The 22,415-nt window shown below is 35.3% G+C and overlaps 1 protein-coding gene across 2 annotated transcripts in view; it reads right to left on the bottom strand.

Annotated features, from left to right (window-relative positions):
* The window catches only part of LOC134751413 (protein pangolin, isoforms A/H/I/S), a 209,260-nt gene extending 204,851 nt beyond the window's left edge, over positions 1-4,409 (bottom strand). The window contains exon 1 of one of the 2 annotated variants that reach the window (XM_063686817.1): positions 3,983-4,409. The gene's annotated coding sequence lies outside the window, so the exon portion shown is untranslated. The remainder of the gene's footprint in view (positions 1-3,982) is intronic. The other variant, XM_063686816.1, reaches the window with a different exon arrangement.
* Positions 4,410-22,415: the final 18,006 nt, after the last annotated feature.

Raw genomic sequence — 22,415 nt, 5'->3', positions numbered from 1 at the left:
AAGCTTGTTTGCCACCAACGTGGTAGAAAAACGTAATAATGTGTAGTTTAAGTTTATTATTATGAGGCTGGGAACATGCGCGGGAGTCGAGAATTTTAATGCGCGCGTGCGAGGTGCGGTGCGGAATACTGAACGCGGTGAGGGATTGGATAAAAGGATACTCATAGATATATTAAATAAATTAACCTATACTATTGATGTATTTCAATTGTAATTGTTTCTGTGGATTTATTTAAGGTAGGTATTTCCATTCTGAAATATAATACAATCGTATCACTTAGGTACAGACAGAGAAGCTTTATTCATTGACTGTGATCATTAGTATAACCTCATGAAATAGACGCAATTTTAAAATAAATAAACTAAAAATAATTACAATAACTAAATAGAGCAATAGCTCTATTTAAGTATTTAGAAAACGTACGCATAAGTTTATTTTATTAATTGGTTAAATTAAAAGGCTATTATCGCCGCAGGTACACATAATTATCGCGTTTCTCCAAAATGAAACAGATTACAATTCTAAATAAGTTATAAAATACCTAATTAGTAGCAATAAGTACACCCGAAGCGTAGGAAATGTGATTAAATGAATAATTCAAGATGGCGAGAATAAGACGATTGTTTCGATTCGGAGAAATCCGCGTTTGGCCTTCTCGTCCGTTTTGGGAATGCCGATTTTTTGTATTTATTTCATAGTTTGAATAACTATTTAAATAGTTTTCTTGCTATGTTAACTGTGATTATAACTATGATAACCATCATTTCATTCTCGCCAAAATAATTTCGCCAGTGTAATTTCTAGATATGTAACTAATTTTTTTTTTGTATACCTAGTTACCTAGTTATTATTTTATTTAAGTAAACTAGAAAAATACAATGTTCTTTATGTTCTTTAACTGCCCAATAAAAGAAAAGACAATACGTAAAGCTTAGTAATAGTGAGACAAAGGCAGCCTTATCGCTAAAGAGCGTTTACGTTCCAGTTATGCTAAGCTACAAGTAAATAGATCCTACAAGTAAATAGATTTATTGTTTTATAGTACAAGTAAGTGTTAGTAGAAAATATATTCTTATCCAATATCTCGTTTTAGAACCAGGGGTGCGATAAAAAAAAAGTTTCCTATTCTCTAATTTTGTTTAGATTACACATAGATAAATCTAAAATGAGGAACAAATGATTAGTGTGTAGAATGATTAGGTAGGTAGGTATTTTATTTACAATATTTCAACGGTAGGAATTTGAGTAAAACATCCCAAAAACTCGATTTTCGAACTGGCCACTCGTGACCCCGCTCTGTCGCGTTTTACTGCGCGCCATAAAAAAGGAAAAAGAAAAAAAGCGTGTTTTTCTTTTAAAAGGTTATAAATAATATTTCTTTTTGCTCGCGCTACGGTCAGTTTTGAGAAATGGGTTCGGTTACTGATTCTGTTGGATATTGGAAGGATAGGGAGCATTTTTATTTTCGTACACCGATTCATTCATTAAAAAAAACATCTGATACCACTGATTGATCACAATGCCATTTTTCTCAACGCTGACGATTTGTTTAAATTTAAAAAGTTACGCACATTGTTTATGGTCGGTTGACAAAACAAAAAACGTTCCATTCCACGTGTTAATGACAAGTAATGGCTGCCAATTTAATTCCCAATGAAAATGTAATGTGTAATTTCTATATCAATAAAAAATTGTTTTAATATGGCCATCGTTTTTATTAAGCAGGTGTGCTCGGGCTTCGTAGGGATATTTGTTATTTATTAGGGTACTGTCGTAAAAAATGTGGCATCACAATTACAGTTCTGTCCCTTGACATAAGTATTTATAAAATTATTCTAGACATTAAGTCTGAATAATTGTTAAAGCTAGTGTCCTTAAAAGCAGAATTTATGGGCGAAGCGGAATTTTACAAGTTTTAAGTGCTTGGTAGTTTAATCCGAGTAAACACTATCGAATTTGACCTCAACTTATCCTACAGACTTTATAAGGCAATTATAATTAATGCGGTTTGTTAGATAACACGGCTTTAATCCACTTAATGGACTCCTACATAAGTATAGGTAAAAACTGTGTCCTTACCTTACCTGTCCGGAAAAGACCTTACCGCCTAATAGAATTTGAATCTAAATTTTGGTCAAAAAAATGGAACGTCATCTTGCGTATATACAACCTACCTATACTCTGATTTGTAATTAGATTCCAAAAAACTAACCTCACTTTTTCTCTTTTCCGTATGTTTTAAGAAACTAAACAAAGCTAAAAGGATAAATCTATATTTATTTTAAATGCTAGAGTATGCAAAAGGGAAATTTGAGTTTACTTCTTTACATATTTTCCATTATTACGAAACAAAAAGGATCTGAGTGAGGTTAGTTTTTTGGAATCTAATTACAAATCAGAGTATAAGGCAAGGAACCTCGAAAGACCAAGCTAAGTTGGCAGCTATTTTGATAGCCCAGACTGTGCAAGTGGAATTTAAACGTCTCATAATTTCATATTAGATTGATGTTTAAAATAACACGCACAGTCACAGTACGAGTACTTAGCTTGGTCTAATACATCTTACTTTTAATTATGTACCTAAGCTATTTCTGTTTTTAGGGTCCCGTACCCAAAGGGTAAAAACGGGACCCTATTACTAAGACTCCACTGTCCGTCTGTCTGTATGTCCGTATCTCTGTCACCAGGCTGTATCTCATGAACCGTGATAGCTAGACAGTTGAAATTTTCACAGATGATGTATTTCTGTTGCCGCTATAACAACAAATACTAAAAAGAATGGAATCCTCGGTAGGCGAGTCCGACTCGCACTTGGCCGGTTTTTTAAGCTTTAGATAGGTAAGATTACCGAAGTAGGTAGGTATTTAACTACGAATTTATACCTACCAACCCACATCGCTAGGCATTGGTAGGATTTTATGCATAATGTAGTAGGTACCTATACGTACATTAGGTATCAATCAAAAGCGTATTATTCCACATGTAAGAAATAAAATAAGGTCTTCTACTGATTGCTTAAAAAAACATTATATATATATATATATATAATATAATAGTAGGTATAAACGCAATACCTACAAATTTTTGCTGCTTTTTCCGGTAAGTAACTAAACTGTATTGTATTATTGTGTTAGGGTATTATGCTATATTATATTCAATATCAGTGGTTTAATCAACATTCAGTATTTATCTGATATTACATTACGATATTGGCCTGCGTGTTTTTGTTTTTTATCTACCTACCTAAATAAGCGTGAAGGTATTTTAATGTAAAAAAAAAGATATTTAAACACGTACCTATCGCAATTTGAACTGTTAAATCCATAACATGGTACTTTTGGGTTGTAATAATAAAACAACCGACAGTAACGAACGGGACTTTATTTTCTTTCTCTTGTTACTTTGTTTATAGTTTGTCAAAGGACTGTCTCATTTCAAACATAGACAGAGAGAAACATAGGTACTATCTTTGTCTTACACTATTACTAGCACCCAAAAGAAAAGTATAGCTTTTTTGTTCTTATTTACTAACAATTTGGTTTGACCAACTTATATCTTATCCTTTGCTTTATTAGTCTATTGTCTGTTTTTTTTTCTGACATCGGCGTTCTCGTTACAGCCAGAGCGTCGGTATTCGAGTCATCTCAAACTTGGCTTGCCCATCGGGCAGTAAGCAAAGTTCACGGCGCCGTCACCGATAAGTATTAATTACATTATAAATTACTCGACATACTTCTAGAGGACTGATAACACAACCGGCGGCGCCAAACGCACATAAAACTTAATAGAAACAACGGATGCAAGTAGAAAACGTTCACACCTAGCGCACGCATTTATGTAAATACACAACGCTCGGATCGGATAAGACTGTCGCCGTTTAAAAATACAAAAAGACGTATAGTTCACTAGATTTTATAGCGAAAACGAGGGCCAGTGACCCCTTTAACACTGATGGACCATAATTAATCAGTCTGGACATACCTAAACACATCGAGCATGGCTTCAAAACTCCAAAACACGTTTGAAAACACTTCACTGCACGCACGCTACTTGGTTATCACACACTGTTGGCACTCGCGCACGTAATGTGGTACACTGGTCATTATTTTTGTTTACCGGCAGTTTTTGAGGTTGTATAGTAACAGTGGACGAACATGTTCGCCGGTCGCGAGTCTACTGCACACAACAATGGTCCGTCCCGCGCGCGAGAGTGCGCACACTGAGGCGGCCACTCACACAGAGGCGGGCGTGCACCGACGCGCGTATAAAAAACCGACGATTGGTATGCAGACGTTCGGTTTGAGCAGGTCCTCGGCTTGGCGCTGTTTTCGTCTGCGGTTCTGGGTTCCCGGTACGAAATTTGATATTGCCACAAAATTGTACGCGCTTCGTATTTCGATCGGTAGTTCAAATAATTAATTATAATTAGTGATGCAAATAATTGAACGTGGGTTTCGAAGTTTAAAATTAAAGGTTTCATTTACAATTATGATTAAAATGTTTATAATTTAAATGAGCTTGGTGATGGTTGGTATCCGCAAAGATAGATATAACTCCGTAATAGATGGATACAGTCTAAGGAAAAAACGTGCCTCGAAAATCAAGAAAATTTGATTCTCGTTCAGAGGGTGCTACTAGCTTTGGCCTACTGTCGTATAGATGGCGTTGACGGTTTCGTTTGTTATTTAACAATTTTAACGCATATCAGTGAAAGAACATGGGTCAAAATCATAAAAATAATTAATGCAAATAAAAAAAATCATTTATCCATATTTAAATACATGTTATCGTATTTTTATAAATCTTCATTTTTAGTTTTAAAGTGTGTCGACAGATGGCAGTGAATTTACTAGGGTTACAAAATTTACCATGACAGTACCGCTCTAGTATAAGTTACTCTATGGTATCGGGAATATATTAAATTGAACATTCCACAAAATACACCTTTATTGATGGATTAAATTACGCTGCAATCGCTGCAGTAACTTATGAAATCGGAAATCAAGTCTAGTTGTTTTGAATAAAATAAAACAACATAAAAAAATTATTCCTCAATCGGATTTTTTGTTGTACTAGGTAAAAGATTTACCTACCTATGTATTATTTTAGTGAATTTAGTGTAACGTTTTGATATTGTCTTATGGATGTTCACGAGCGTCATAATTTTACCTTTCGGTAAAGCAGAAGGACGGATCATATGATTTTATGCAAGTTCTTTAAATGTAAAAATTTGCCGTAACGTGAACGAAAAAAAACGATGAAAGAAATTAAATTGTATTTACACCTCCAAACGTAATCTCTCATATTCGTAGAAACGTTTGATGTTACACTTTCCTAATTTTCGTATTTAGCGATACTAGAATAATAAAAATTTACGTTTATATAATACGTTTGGTGCCAGCAATGCGGCCACTTGGGCACCAACATTTTTAAAGGAAACAACTTTTTTTTTATTAAGTTTGAATCTAGAATAATCATAAATTTTGAGGTGTGGCCGTATTCCAGGCAGGCGGTAAAAAGTAGTCTACCTAGCTACCTACGACTAAATTTATTATTCTAAGTTTCTACCGTGCAACAGTACCTACTTACAAAATATATCGAAACTCCGTGTCCGTAATTCTGCAGAACTCCAGGAAAATCTCTAAGCGGGCAACATTTAAAACAAAAGAACGGCAGTCAGCGAACCTTGAGTGGGTAGGCGATACGATTCGAGCCTGCGCCCGAGTCAGCGCGCCATGTTGCCGGGGCGTGAGGGGGACAGCGCTCTACAATCATCGCCCCTCCCCTTCGCACGCTTGTTAGCGTTATTGCGTGCTGTAACTATACTCGTCAGCGCTTTACCACACACCCACACGCGCATTGTTATCTTATACAAAATTTATAACGACCAAGTCCGATTTCGTCTCGCGTCCACTCCTAAAATTCTGAATTCCTTTTTTTTTAATCTTACGCCCGCGGCCGAAGATTATAATGCCGGGCATTACGCTCTAGTTTGTACGATTTTGTTTGTTATTTTGGCAGCACTGCGTTGATTGGCGGGAATGAATGAACGTATGAATGGGTTAGTTCGATTGAACTAAATTGTTTGCGGTGTTCATAGTAAATCAAACGCGGTTAGAGCGCGCATGCCGCCATATCAGTATTGTAAATTGACACTCGTGAAGATCTGCAATTAAGTATTTTATTTGCTTACCTGCTCTTGTCGGCTTGAATGTCGATAGACAGTGATTAGTTGTGAAACTAATGACCACGTGCATGTTTGTTTTCTTTAGATATATCTAAGATAAGATCTGTCGTCTTATTTAGATCACTGATTTAAAAGTTTAAGACGAAAGTGGAGGACCCGCGCGAAATCGCCTTTTTTATACAAACGTAGTCCTCATTTTCCTCTCTGGATATTAACATTGTGTATTGAAAATATTTTGACAAAATTTGTTGTATGTCAACCGCGGTCATGCTCCTACGTTTGTTTTTTTTTTTCGGATTTTTAATTACACTTAATTGAGGTAGCGCTGCATTTCAATCACACTTAATCCCACGGTTACCATTATAAGAGTATCATTTAAAAAAATGTATGAAATCTGTTTTTCGCTCCTAATTTTTACAAGAAAGAATATTTATTTAATTATGTAGGTAAAAATATTTTCCATAATGTCAATATCCAGAGAGGAAAATGGGGACTAAGTTTGTATGGAGAAACTATCGTCCCCTTTCCTCTTAAAGCCTACCCCTCTTGGTCGGTAGGTAAAGTGGATATTTTTTGGATTAAGAGCCCGGTAACGATTTTGGAGCAAAAATGTAAAATTGATAGATTTAGTCGTTGGAATTATATAAAAAACAAGTTATTATCTAAATAACAAGTATTGGTTTCTATAAGCACGTCTTCTCATCTTGCCTTTTAATAATGAGGTCGTGAGCGTGCGTCACCGGTAATATATATGAAGAGAAGGGACAGTTTTTGAAAATTCATCAAAAAATTATGGTGGTAAATGATACAAATTGATGTATAAGAACAGCAAATGCAAATGTATTCAGCAAATGTTGTAGATTGTTTAAGTCTCAAAATTACGTTGAAATTAAGTCGATTTTCAGAGAAATTGTCACTTCAGTCACTTGTTTTGAAGTAATTTCTGGAGAAAATTGATTTCGTCTAACTTTTATTTACACTACTTCAAAGGCATAATAATAAAAATGTAGTAAAAGGTGGCGTCTGTAAACTACGAAATTTACAAATAAGAGCGACAAAATCAGTGGTTTACGCGCATTTACTAAACGTCCATCAGGAAAAAAATCATTACTAATTTATCGACTCTGTTTTCAAAAAAATTATCTGTAAAACGGTAAGATAAGAAGAAGTGCTAATAGAAACCAGTACTTGTTATTTATATTACGTATCAAAAGGTGTACAATTTCAGCGACTAAATCTATCAATTTTACATTTTTGCGACTAAAATCGATAACGGGCTCTTAAGTAGGAATTTGTTCACAAGTTCCTTTTAAGTAGTCACACTACTATATATAAATTAAAAACTGTAATAGATGTCATATATTAAACCACTGCCACTGCCACTGCCACTGCCACTGGAGGGCTTCGTCACTTTTTCTTTAATATATGACATGTATTACAGTTTAAAAACTGTAATAGATGTCATATATTAAACCACTGCCACTGCCATTGCCACTGGAGGGCTTCGTCACTTTTTCTTTAATATATGACATCTATTACAGTTTGAAAACTGTAATAGATGTAATAGATCTATTACAGTTTGAAAACTGTAATAGATGTTATATATTAAAGAAAAAGTCAAAAGGAAAGTATCAAAAGATGTACAATTTCAGCGACTAAATCTATCAATTTTACGAAATAAAACTATGAAAACGGATTATATCGCGTATATTGAATTTATAATACATCCCGACGTTTCGAACTCTTTACAGCGTTCGTGGTCAACGGGTGACAATAAATTCAATATACGCGATATAATCCGTTTTCATAGTTTTATTTCATGAGTAACTATCGCGGTAACCGAAGACAATACTATCAATTTTACATTTTTGCGACTAAAATCGATAACGGGCTCTTAAGTAGGAATTTGTTTAATTTTTGTCTTTTATCAAATAAATAAAAAAAGTTTTGCTTTTGCATGTTTTTCTAGCTGTAGATTATAAATCTCTTGAGAAAAATTAAAAACTAAATTTCACCACCAGCTCGTCACATTTTTTGGGGACTAAAAACAAGACAATGAAAATAATTTTGAGCCTTAATTATATTTTGTATTGTTTTAGGTAGTTATTAGTGCTTACATATTATTCTAACATTTTAAAGAATTTGACTTTCGGAATTCGAGTTTTGAAATTCGAAAATCCCGGTGCACGGTGTCACGCGTTGAAATGGTAGGTACTACGTAGGCGAACAACACGCGAACGCGAAGCGAAGCGATGCGGCGCAGGCTGAATTAATCTTTTGATACCTATAGAAGTGCCCTACGTGGGCGACGTCGCCGCTTCGCTTCGCGTTCGCGAGTTGTTTGCTTACTTACCGTACGACGCAGCGTTAGGATAGTGGTGCCGTCATATAGAGGCCGTCTCCATACAAAATATATGGATGGAGTATATAGGAATATAGGAGCAAATACCTAGGGAATCCATGTACACTAAAGGAGCTAGGCAACTAGCAACCTGAAGACTTTGCTAGGCTTCGTGGAGGAGCTGGGGTGGTTAGAGTAGCGCTACCTGGTTTCACGCAAAATAGGCACATTGGATGTGGAAAATGCCTAGCAAAACTAACTAACTAACATATGGATGGAGTACCATTTTGTATGTAAACGGCCGCTATATGACGGAACCCCTGAGCTTTACTGGCAAAACATAATGTTCCACAACATGTTTAAGTATAAGACCATTTACATTTTTCGCCTTATTACAAAGGAGTAAGGTGCAAAAGTGTAAACATATCTTTGACGTCGACTGTACCTATGTATTACGAAAAAAAAAACACTTTAAATTCTGTATGAAAAGTACCTAAATAAATACCTATAGCGTTATAAAGGTTGCGTACCTATGTACCCACCATGGTGGGTACGAAAAACCTTATTATGATCCTTCATCCTTTTCGTTATGAATAAAAATTCCAAACAAGACAATATATAAAGCTAAATATGTAATATATTATCAAAAAACTCATGCAAAACCGCAAGTTTGCAAAATACCCGTCCAATTTGTACTATTTCTAAAACTTCTAATTATGATTGCAGTTCTGTGTACTCGTTACGCCATCTATGGCATTTTATCATCACCAAAGTTATTTAATAGAAGTGCCATCTATTGCGTTTCTTTACAAAATACTACATATTGATGCCACTGCCATCTGACGGCCATCTTCCGCTTTTATTGGAACGAGAGCTTATTGTAGGACTACCAGCGTAGTGTTAGTACGTTGTAAGTATAGATGGCGCTATAATCAAGTTTTAGCAGCTTTCAAACTAGTAAAATAGATGTCACTGTAGTAAAATATGATTTAATGCTAACTTTTGGTGCAGAAGAGAGGAACTCGTAAAAGCTCGAATGACTGCATAGTAATTTTAGTTTGTCTGTGTACGAACAATTACATTATATAACTATAGATAGGTTATACTCATACATAAGGAGCACAAAAATACTTCCATATTTATTTCTGTATCACGAAAAAAATCTGTTATTTTTGATTAATTTTCGCCTTCCATTCATCTTTGTCATACTCGTTGCTAAACATGAGCTTGTCTCTTTCACTTTCGGTAAGTGGGAGCTCGTTAGCATGTGCACATTTCTCGCTTGCCGTGCGACCAATGCGACTAATGCCATTAATGGCAACTTGCAGAGTTTGTCACAAGGTAAACGCTTCAATTTTGGAAAGATCTAAAGCGCGAGAGTTAAGAGGATAGTGACGGTCGCTTCTTCATAGAAACGTAGTCATCATTTTCCTCTCTGGATAGTGACATTATGGAAAATATTTTTACATAATTTTATGTCTATCAACCAAACCCTGTTAATCTACTAGACCTGTACCAATAACTTCTGAGGTTATAAGAATATTAATGTTGCTTATTTTTTATATATAGTTTCCAGACCATATACTAAACCTAAAAATAATATTTTGTGTCATCCTAGGTATTTGCTTAGGTAGAAATTTAGGTATTTCTTTTTTCAATCAGCATTCTGTAAAAAAAATATTCGAGACGAAATTTTTTGTTTCCCTGTAAAGGCAAAGTGGCTTCCGACGTACACACGCATTTTGTGTCATTTTCATCCACGGGTATAATGGCATTTAATAAATACCTAATATTGATCCTAAAACGCCTAAAAAAATATTAGAGTCGGTAAGTGAAGTGTTGTACTTTACAGAACATTGTTATATGTTATTCAAACAAATCTGTGTCAAATTCATCCACCGCTTTTATTTAAAAAAAATTTTTTTCTAATTAACACCCTGTATCTGCCACAAAAAAAAATTCATATCATTAAGTTTACGTCTATAATATTATAATACCACATTGAGACATCATTCATAATTTGGGTCATTTTGATCCACGGTTTTTTTACTATCTGGCAAAATAAAACTCAATTGAGCAAGAAGGGCGTGCGCGGGGAAGGGTACCTACGCGGGTGGGGTGCTTATTATACTTGCCGCAATATCAGCTGGCGACTGAGATCTTAATACTATCTCCTTTACCCTTGTTAAGTTAAGACCAACCAAGAGATGGCATTATGAGCTGTCTCGCCACTTAGTTTTGCGATACAGTGTATTTATTTCATTCGGAGGCATAATTACATTGTCTTATCAATCTTACCGTAGTAGGTATATAAATATAATTAAAAATAAACTGTAGGCTGCACTCCTCATACTGACCAACATTTGTGACGTTCCTAATCAAAAGGTACCACTTTCTCTGACAGGTTATTTGTATAAAGATATAATCAAATTTCGTCTTTATGGTAAACGACAAAGTGGTACCTACCTATTGATTGAGAATGTCACATCAGCGACTTAAAAATTACTTTTGTTTCGATTTTTAGTAGACTTTTTAAGTTTATTTTAAGACGCGATTTATTGTGATTTTTGTTATGTTTAAGCGTGGCAAGCAACATTAATTACATTGATGATGATGTTCATTAAATACAATATTTTTTCATACTATACTGAACTGTCACCCTATACATGAGAATGAACAGCGCCCTCTTGACAATGATCATATATTACTGGTCAGGCTTTAATATGTGTCATAATTTAGTAAAGTCCCCTTTGTGGATTCTAAGTTTCCGAGTTACAGCAGTTTAGTGAAAGCGTTTTTTTTTAAATATAAATTAAGGGTTGAATAAAGAGGAAAGAAAATTTGATTACTTTTGCGCTACGACGCACGGTTTAGGAGATACAGCACTATAAAGTTTTTTTTATTGTTTTTTTCTTTTTTACATTGTGTTTTTTGTATATTACTTTGGGGTTTCATAAAGGGGAACGAAAATTTAATTATTTTTGCGCTACGACGCATGGTTTAGGAGATCAAGCCCTATAAAAAAAAACTTTTTTTTTGCGTTTTTTTTTGTATAAATTAATGGTTACATAAAGGGGACCGAAAAGTTGATTATTTTTGCGCTACGACGCACGGTTTAGGAGATACAGCCCTATATAGATTTTTTCTTTTTCTTTTTTACGTTTTTAAATCTTAATTAAGGGCTTCTTAAGGGGAACGAAAATTTGATTATTTTTCGCTACCATGCACGGTTTAGGAGATACATCCCTAAAGTTTTTTTTTCTTTTTTTTGTCATTGCGTTTTTTGTTATTACTTTGGGGTTTCATAAAAGGGAACGAAAATTTTATTATTTTTGCGCTACGACGCACGGTTTAGGAGATACAGCCCTAAAATGATTTTTTTCTCTTTTTCTTTTTTGCGTTTTTAAATCATAATTAGGGGCTTCTTAAAGGGGAACGGATATTGATTATTTTTGCGCTACGATGCACGGTTTAGGAGATACAGCCCTATAAAGTTTTTTTGTTATTATTTTTTTCTTTCTTTTTCTTCTGTTTTTGTATATTATTTTGGGGCTTCATAAAGGGGAACGAAAATTTTATTATTTTTGCGCTACGACGCATGGTTTAGGAGATACAGCCCTATAAAGATTTTTTTTTAAAATTTTGCGTTTTTTTTAAATATAAATTATGAGTTGCATAAAGGGGAACGAAAATTTTATTGTTTTTGCGGTACCACGCACGGTTTAGGAGATACAGCTCTATAAAGTTTTTTTTCCTGGTTTTTTTTTTGTTTTTTTTACGTATTAAAGGGTTTCTTAAAGGGGTTTTTTAAATTATTTTTGCGCTACGACGCATGGTTTAAGAGATACAGCCCTATAATGATTTTTTTTTTAAATTTTGCGTTTTTTTTTTAAATATAAATTATGGGTTGCATAAAGGGGAACGAAAATTTTATTATTTTTGCGCTACGACGCATGGTTTAGGAGATAAAGCCCTATAAAGATTTTTTTATTGTTTTTTTCTTTTTTTCTTTTTTTCTTTTTTACATTGTGTTTTTTGTATATTACTTTGGGGTTTCATAAAGGGGAACGAAAATTTTATTATTTTTGTGCTATGACACATGGTTTAGGAGATAAGCCCTATAAAGATTTTTTTGTTAAATTTTGCGTTTTTTTTAAATATAAATTATGGGTTGCATAAAGGGGAACGAAAATTTTATTGTTTTTGCGGTACCACGCACGGTTTAGGAGATACAGCTCTATAAAGTTTTTTTTCCTGGTTTTTTTTGTTTTTTTTTTTTAAGTATTAATTACGGGTTTCTTAAAGGGGTTTTTTAAATTATTTTTGCGCTACGACGCATGGTTTAAGAGATACAGCCATAGCAGCAATGATTTTTTTTTTAAATTTTGCGTTTTTTTTTTAAATATAAATTATGGGTTGCATAAAGGGGAACGAAAATTTTATTATTTTTGCGTTACGACGCATGGTTTAGGAGATACAGCCCTATAAAGATTTTTTTTTTAAATTTTGCGTTTTTTTTTAAATATAAATTATGGGTTGCATAAAGGGGAACGAAAATTTTATTGTTTTTGCGGTACCACGCACGGTTTAGGAGATACAGCTCTATAAAGTTTTTTTTCCTGGTTTTTGTTTGTTTTTTTTTAAGTATTAATTACGGGTTTCTTAAAGGGGTTTTTTAAATTATTTTTGCGCTACGACGCATGGTTTAAGAGATACAGCCCTATAATGATTTTTTTTTTTAAATTTTGCGTTTTTTTTAAAATATAAATTATGGGTTGCATAAAGGGGAACGAAAATTTTATTATTTTTGCGCTACGACGCATGGTTTAGGAGATACAGCCCTATAAAGATTTTTTTTTTAAATTTTGCGTTTTTTTAAATATAAATTATGAGTTGCATAAAGGGGAACGAAAATTTTATTGTTTTTGCGCTACGACGCATGGTTTAGGAGATAAAGCCCTATAAAGATTTTTTTATTGTTTTTTTTTCTTTTTTTCTTTTTTTCTTTTTTACATTGTGTTTTTTGTATATTACTTTGGGCTTTCATAAAGGGGAACGAAAATTTTATTATTTTTCTCCTATGACACATGGTTTAGGAGATACAGCCCTATAAAGATTTTTTTTTTAAATTTTGCGTTTTTTTAAATATAAATTATGGGTTGCATAAAGGGGAACGAAAATTTTATTGTTTTTGCGGTACCACGCACGGTTTAGGAGATACAGCTCTATAAAGTTTTTTTTCCTGGTTTTTTTTTGTTTTTTTTTAAGTATTAATTACGGGTTTCTTAAAGGGGTTTTTTAAATTATTTTTGCGCTACGACGCATGGTTTAAGAGATACAGCCCTATAATGATTTTTTTTTTTAAATTTTGCATTTTTTTTAAATATAAATTATGGGTTGCATAAAGGGGAACGAAAATTTTATTATTTTTGCGCTACGACGCATGGTTTAGGAGATACAGCCCTATAAAGATTTTTTTTTAAATTTTGCGTTTTTTTTAAATATAAATTATGGGTTGCATAAAGGGGAACGAAAATTTTATTGTTTTTGCGGTACCACGCACGGTTTAGGAGATACAGCTCTATAAAGTTTTTTTTCCTGGTTTGTTTTTTTTGTTTTTTTTTAAGTATTAATTACGGGTTTCTTAAAGGGGTTTTTTAAATTATTTTTGCGCTACGACGCATGGTTTAAGAGATACAGCCCTATAATGATTTTTTTTTTTTTAATTTTGCGTTTTTTTTTAAATATAAATTATGGGTTGCATAAAGGGGAACGAAAATTTTATTATTTTTGCGCCACCACGCACGGTTTAGGAGATATTATATCTATATATATAGCTATAATAGCTCTATAAAGTTTTTTTCCTGGTTTTTTTTTAAGTTTTAACTAAGGGTTTCTTAAAGGGGAACGAAAATTTGATTATTTTTGTGCTACGATGCACGGTTTAGGAGATGCAGCCCTATAAAGATTTTTTTTGTTGTTTTTTTTTTCATTGTGTTTTTTGTGTATTATTTTGGGGTTCCGTAAAGGGGAACGAAAATTTTGTTCTTTTTGCGCTACCACGCACGGTTTAGGAGATATAGCTCTATAAAGATTTTTTCCTGTTTTTTTTTGTTTTTTTTTAATTATTAATTAAGGGATCCTTAAAGGGGAACGAAAAATTGATTATTTTTGCGCTACGATGCACGATTTAGGAGATGCAGCCCTATAAAGATTTTTTTTTGTTTTTTTTCATTGTGTTTTCTGTATATTAGTTTGGGGTTCCACAAAGGGGAACGAAAATTTGATTATTTTTGCGCTACGACGGTGTAGGAGATACAGCCCTATAAAGTTTTTTTTGTTTTTTTTTTTCATTGTGTTTTTTGTATATTACTTTGGGGTTCCGTAAAGGGGAACGAAAATTTTATTATTTTTGCGCTACAACGCACGGTTTAGGAGATACAGCCCTAAAATGATTTTTTTTCCTCTTTTTCTTTTTTGCGTTTTTCAATCTTAATTAGGGGTTTCTTAAAGGGATTTTTTTAATTATTTTTGCGCTACGATGCACGGTGTAGGAGATACAGCCCTATAAAGTTTTTTTGTTATTTTTTTTCTTTTTTTTCATTGTGTTTTTAGTATATTACTTTGGGGCTTCATAAAGGGGAACGAAAGTTTTATTATTTTTGCGCCACCACGCACGGTTTAGGAGATATTATATCTATATATATAGCTATAATAGCTCTATAAAGTTTTTGCCTGGTTTTTTTTAAAGTTTTAATTAAGGGTTTCTTAAGGGGAGCGAAAATTTGATTATTTTTGCGCTACGATGCACGATATAGGAGATACAGCTAATACAGCCCTATAAAGATTTTGTTTCTTTTTTTTTTCATTGTATTTTTCATGTATTACTTTTGGGTTACATAAAGGGGAACGAAAATTTTATTATTTTTGCGCTACGACGCATGGTTTAGGAGATACAGTCCTATATATTTTTTTACAATGCATGTGCTCGAAAAGTGCGTTTCCTACGGAGCCATATCGTGCGGAAAGTACTGCTTTTCCGCACTAGTGCTTTTTGTTTTCAATTTTTTTTTTACAGTACATATGGTGCTACTTTCTCGCACTAGTGCGGAAAAGAGCACTTACCGTGCATATGTCGAAAGTTTAAAGGGCCATATGTACTGTAAAACGTACGATACACGTGCGAATAAGTAATTCGCAACTCGTGTCGATTTAAAACACTCCTTTTAATAATTAAACTTATTTGCCATGACATGTTTTTTTATTTACTCGCACAATGGATAGTAAAACATTGTATGATACACGTGCGTAAAGATGACTTCCGCACTTGTTGCATAAATAGCAATTTTTTTTATCAAAGAATGAAAGAAAGTCACGGTATTAATAACCAAATTTTACTTTAGTGGTACCTTTTCCCTATCACTGTCACAAATGTATGTGGCGTTCACGTAAACGCGATATTTTTAAGATTTCCCTGCGCAATGTTGCCAGCTCGCTCGCAAATCAAACATGTACTTACAGTTCTTTTGCATAATGGTGACATTGTACAATATCTATGAGTTTTAAATAGGTAAAAGATAATTCGACGCATTCTTTGCTTGCTTGTTGCTTGTTGTTGTGTTGTTTGCGTAACTTCTTTGAATAAGTTGCGTTAATTTGGCGCACAGGCGAAGTAAACATGCGTTGCGTACGGCAAGGTCACGCCGCGGCCCCACCCTGCACGGCCTCCGTTGCCCATTCAGACCGCCCGCTAGCTTCGTTTGAACGCAAATAATATTTTTGTAATATTTGTTTATGCAGTGGATGGAAGTGACACAAATTCATACATCTTATTTATCTTGCATTTCAAATTAATAAGATGTGAACTCTAATATCTTTAATATTCTTTTGTAACGGTGACAGCCTGTTACAACAAAATCATCAAATATCTTATGAAGCTATGCCTTAATAAGACACAAAATCATTTAATGGACCTATTTAAACGACTAAATTCGACCTAAGTAATTTTTTTTAACTCTAATTTTTTTTTGTGTCATTTAGAATATTATGACATAGTATCAGATTGCAGTGGACGTAATTGACACAAACTATGTTTTCACACTAAAAACACTATCCTAAATGCAACACAGTTACATGTGTTCTCTCGAATATTTTTTTCTCCAAGATAATTCAAAATAAAAAATAATTACCACAAAATAACAAATTACTAGAAAAGCAAATTATATATATGACACAAAACAAAATGTAAGATTTACATCTTAACAAAGTATTCATAAGCGAAAACAGAATTGACTTTAATATTTTTATAACCTAGGGGTCAAAATATAGCCAGCGGTACAGGTCTATACCTGTTCTGTCAACCAATTCGTGTTAAATTTTTAGGTAGGAGCAAAAAAACAAATTCGAAAAAATCTAACGAAGGAGCATAGCTGTGGTTAATTGACATCAAAATATAATGTAAAATATATTATATAGGGTCATTGCGCTAGTTTCCGTCCATGCTCTAATTTTCGTCCACTTGACGGATTACCAAATAATATATTTCATTTTTAATTTGCTAATTGCAAAATATAATTTTTCTGTAAGTATATAGATATATATTGTTTAGACATTAAGAATTGTATTAATGATCAATCTACGAAACCATACTGTGTGGTGACAAGACCGGAAGACAATGGGAAGACAGTAAGATCGGGCTGGCTCATTCTCGCTTACCTTTCTTATTTTGTCAGCTCGAAGCGGCCCGGAGATAGCTGCAGCCACTGGTAAAGTACTTGCATTTCACCTTAGGGGTTTAGTTGTTAGATGTATGTATATTCAGTCATAACGTATTTTACATATATATATTTTATAGAATTGATGGGCGCATAAGGAGTACGGAGGTATGTTGAATTTATTGACAGTGTTGACATTTTTGAACTGCTATTTTTATCTGTGTTCTGTCGGGTGACGGTACAAAATAGGTTTTATGTAAAATATGGATGGTATAGAAAGGATGCCAATCTCTTAAGGCAGAATTGTTGCAAAAGTGATCGCTTTTAGCTTTAAATAATAGTTCCTAATCTCTCCGGTGGCGCTAGTTAGGCTCTGGGACATAAGGCAACAAATAACCCGACCAAATTACGTAGGTTGTTTTTGGTAGTATTTCGGTGTATGGTGGCGCCGCCTAATTACTGTTTTAGGATGGACACTTTTCATACATAGAGATTTGGCTCCTTTATATAGTCTCCATGATGTAAAACATGAAATATCTACTCGTGACTAGGAGGATATAACCAAACGGAGCCGCCACGTTTATAATTTGCTGTACAAAAAAGTCTGCCAATTTTTGCGTGGAAGGGGAATTCAAAGGTATACGTAACGTCAAAATAGCCATGTCAGATAAACGTCAGTCCATACATTGTGTATGACCATTGGCCGACTATTTTCGGCAGAGGGGATTGCCTGTTAATGGCTACTCCGTTTGGTTATATCCTCCTTGACTCGTGATAAGTGAATCAAATAAATAATTAGGTTTACGATTCTACTATGTATTTAATTTTTATTTAATGCCTCCTTTAAAAATCTTTACAACGAGTGTTTTATTACCCCAACCTGACGGTTTCCAGAAATGGTAACACCAAATTACACAAACGTTTATTAAACTTCATAAATAATTTCTGTAAGTATCAGTTTAATCGAAAAATTATAGGTACCTATAAGAATCGTGCTCTCTTACTTATATTTTAGAATTTGCAGTGCTAGCAACGTTGCAGCAGAAACGTTGCAGCAGGAACGCTGCTGCTGTCGCAATCCGAATGTTTTTTTTAAAATGATGATGATGTAGGATAACGAGCAGACGAATCGCCTGATGGTAATTAAGCGATTACCGTCGCCCATGGACACCCGCAACACCAGAGGGGTTGCAAGTACGTTGTCGGCGTTCAAGATGTACGCTCTTTTTTTCTTAAAGGTTTGAAGGTTGTATCGGTCAGGAAATACCGCAGGCGACAGCGTTCCACAGTTTAGTAAGTAAATATTCTTTATTGTGCACCATAAAGTTAAAAATACACAGAAAGCGAAATACAAGCTAATCTTAAACCGGGCAATGAATGCCCGATTCGAGAGCTCCAAAAATTATGACAAGGTGGACGCCACAACAGAAAAGACCTAGTGGTAAGCCTAAGAAAAGATGGCTGAACTGCGTGGAAGAAGATCTTAGGAGGATGAAGAAGTATACCAACTGGAGAAAGGTTGTCAAGGATCGCGACAACTGGAGGAAGATAGAGGAGGCCAAGACCCACAAAGGGTTGTAGCGCCATCGGATATAAGTAAGTAAACCGGGCAACATCTGTCAAAATCATTACACCGAATACTTCCGATTCCGCTATCTTCAAATGCAGGGGTCTCTTCACTACCAAGGATCAACAACAGGGCCACTATCTTTAAGAGGCCGGTGTCGATTTTAGTCGCAAAAATGTAAAATTGATAGATTAAGTCGTTGAAATTGTACACCTTTTGTTACCTAATTGAAATAACAAGTACTGTTTCAACGACTAAATTTATCAATTTTAAATTTCGTGCAAAGACTCAGGTGATGACTAATAGCATGAAACGTACGGTCGAAGTTGACGGGCAGATTATACAATATGTCAACGAGTATATATATTTGGGCCAGTTAGTCTCTTTCAGCGACAGGCAAGACAAGGAAGTTGAGCGCCGTGTTCAAAACGCCTGGAAGAGCTACTGGTCCATGAAGGAGCTAATGAAGGGGGACCTTCCAATGTCACTAAAGCGTAAACTCGTTGACATGTGTATTCTGCCTGTCCTAACCTACGGTGCCCAAACATGGTCGCTCACCGAGAGTCAGAAGTCCAAATTGAAGGTTTGCCAGAGAGCAATGGAGCGCAGCATTCTAGGTGTCACAAGGATGGATCGCATCCGAAACACTACACTGCGCTCCATAACAGGCATAGCTGACGTAGGGGAGAAGACCGCTAGGCTGAAGTGGGACTGGGCAGGTCACGTCTGCCGCATGCATCCGGATAGGTGGGCTAGTATAGCCACCAAGTGGATGCCGCAAAAGAAGCGCGGACGTGGCAGGCCCAGGCGGAGATGGCGGGACGACTTAGACACCTTCACTAATAACTGGCCGGAAACAGCTCAACAACGGGAGTCATGGAAATCTAAGGGAGAGGCCTTTGCCCAGCAGTGGGATACTACAGGTTATTAAAAAAAAAAAAATTTTTGCTCCAAAATCGACACCGGCCTCTTAACGCACTACATAAACCGCTTATAGCCTTTGTTGCAAATGAATAAGTTCTACCATTGGACAGTTGCAGACGTTGCAGTGCAGTACAGCAACACTCTTAACTGATCACCGGGGACTCTATATATCTCATTGAAATAAGGTTCCCGATCAGTTAACACTGTGGATGATGGTGGATGCACTAAAAGCATCCATATGATCATTGGTGATCCGTATCTCAATGCAGTAAGGTTCACATCGGGTTAACAGTGAGGATGGTACTCGATTCGGAGTCGACAGGAAATCCTAGTATGTCTTGTCACCTCATTCGCCTAACCGAGTGTTAACAGTAGTAACGCTAGCACCGGTGCGTCCGGTTCTTATCAAACCACTTTAGCGTGAGTTTTAGATCCGTAGAACTATAATATGACAAACTTTACTAAAAGTTCTGTCAGTGACAGTAGAAAAGAAAGTCAGAAATTATCGATTTCATTTTCTTCTTGTGTTAACCTAACGTTTCCAGCTTCAAGTATGGAAAAAAAGTGTGTGCGTTTAATCTTTACGCGCGATTGAACTAAAACTTCTTTGACGATGATGTTCATCGCTATGTTGGCACTTTAAAGTGTAACGTCCTATAGTGCGTGTCACTGCTGAGCGTTACTTCCGTCAGAAAGAAATCTGAGTTACCTTCTAGTCGCTAGTCGCGCCTAAAGAAGTTTTACTTCAAAAAGTATGAATGTTAATAAAATATGCCGAATTAAAAGTGCGATACCAGAATCTTTTAGATACCTACTAAACCGCCGCTCTACCAACTGAGTTACTGAGTCTTATTTAAGGCGGACTTATTTATAAGCAGGGGACCATCGAGTGCGCCGACTTCTAGCCAAAGGGAGTCGTGTTAAATAGGTTTCGAGGCAGTGTCGAATCCGACTTTATCCGACTGAAGAGCAGACGTGTTGTTGCCAGATTCAAATTTTAAAGCAATGAAAAAAATAATACCTACAAAATTAACTCTGGAGCGCTCTTATACTGGTTCTCTGAGCCTTCGCGAAGGCTTCGATTCGGTTGGAACGCGATGCGCGTACGCATCAGTAACCTGTATTGGCGTCACGTACCAAGCTTACACACTTTCTCCGGATTCTTGCACATCGATTTGGCAGTTGATAGCGAAAAGGTCATGGTAAGTTAGTACACAATAAAAACTTAAACCCAGAAAGCTAGAGATGATGCCTTAAAATTTAATTTCTTAAACATGTGAGGAAATGGCGTCATTATATTCGCGAATATGCTGCGAAAAATCATGCGGGTGCTTTAGTAAGACGCGCTGGCAATTGGCAATGGATATTTTACCTAATTAATGTCATTACCGGGTCTAACGCGATTAAATTTCATTAGACCCGGTAGTGACATTAATTATGTGTACAAAACACAAGAGTTTAGTGTGATATTTCACCTGCTCGGAATGGCCCGGCCTTCTTTTGATTGGGTCGCGCCGCCGCCGAATTTCTTAGGGCGATATTTTGTTGGGGCTGTGTGTGTGTTATTTATTATTTACCTAATTGTAGCGAAAATCGAACGCCAGACTAAGTTTTGTACTTATAAATACGACTAGGTACTATTTACCAGCAGCGCTTAAGTGAAACTACATTTCGTTAATTAAATTTTTTAAATGTAAATATAGCTATTAACAATAATAGAATTACATTCAATTAGAATTGATTTTTAACTTTTATTTTGCATTGTATGCATGTTCGGCTCAAATCTTAGCGTTTTTATTTATCTATGTTAATAAATAAAATATAAATATAGATACAGTCCAAACTTAAACCAATTAAAAACTAAAAATCTATATCTAAAGACCCCCTGCATGGAGACTATATAAAGGAGCCAAATCTCTATGTATGAAAAGTGTTCATCAAAAAACAGTAATTAGGCGGCGCCACCATACACCGAAATATTACCAAAAACAACCTACGTAATTTGGTCGGGTTATTTGTTGCCTTATATGGTTCATGTTATACTCATGTCCCAGAGCCTAACTAGCGCCACCGGAGAGATTAGGAACTATTATTTAAAGCTGAAAGCGGTCACTTTTGCAACAATTCTGCCATAAGAGATTGGCATCCTTTCTGTACCATCCATAACCCCCTGGAGCATAGTGCCAAAGATACTGGCAGCATTTCCTCGCTGAATCGCAACGCTTATTCGTTGAACGAGGAAGCTGCCAGCTCTTTTGAGTTAGAATTGATTAGATAAACAAATCAGGCAAAACAGTGCACCGGCAGCCGGCAGACAAAAGGATTTGGTAAGTCCGTGTTTACTACTCGAGGAATGAAGCCATAAAACAATAATTATAAACACCAGAGTGAATGCGGGGTCATTGGCCTCTCACCTCTCCCCAGAGGTCCTCTTTCCGAAATGCCCTACGCGTCTGAGTCCGTCGCGCCCTCTGTCGCACTTGTAAATTCGTACGTAAGTGTGACAGGGAGGCAACACGTCGAACGTGGTTCGCGGCAGGCCCTCTGACCCTCCTGTTTTGGTAACAGGTGCGTGTGAAATGAGGGCGCATTTCAAATTGATACTTATATATTTATAAAATTTAAATATCAATGGGCCGCACCCACTTTATGAAGTACGTACACTAATGAATCACCTTTTT

The sequence above is a fragment of the Cydia strobilella genome, chromosome 22 (genome assembly GCF_947568885.1).
Source record: "Cydia strobilella chromosome 22, ilCydStro3.1, whole genome shotgun sequence".
Taxonomy (NCBI): Eukaryota; Metazoa; Arthropoda; class Insecta; order Lepidoptera; family Tortricidae; genus Cydia; species Cydia strobilella.
The sequence above is the reverse complement of the archived record's forward strand: the minus strand, read 5'-3'. Positions and strand labels throughout refer to the sequence as shown.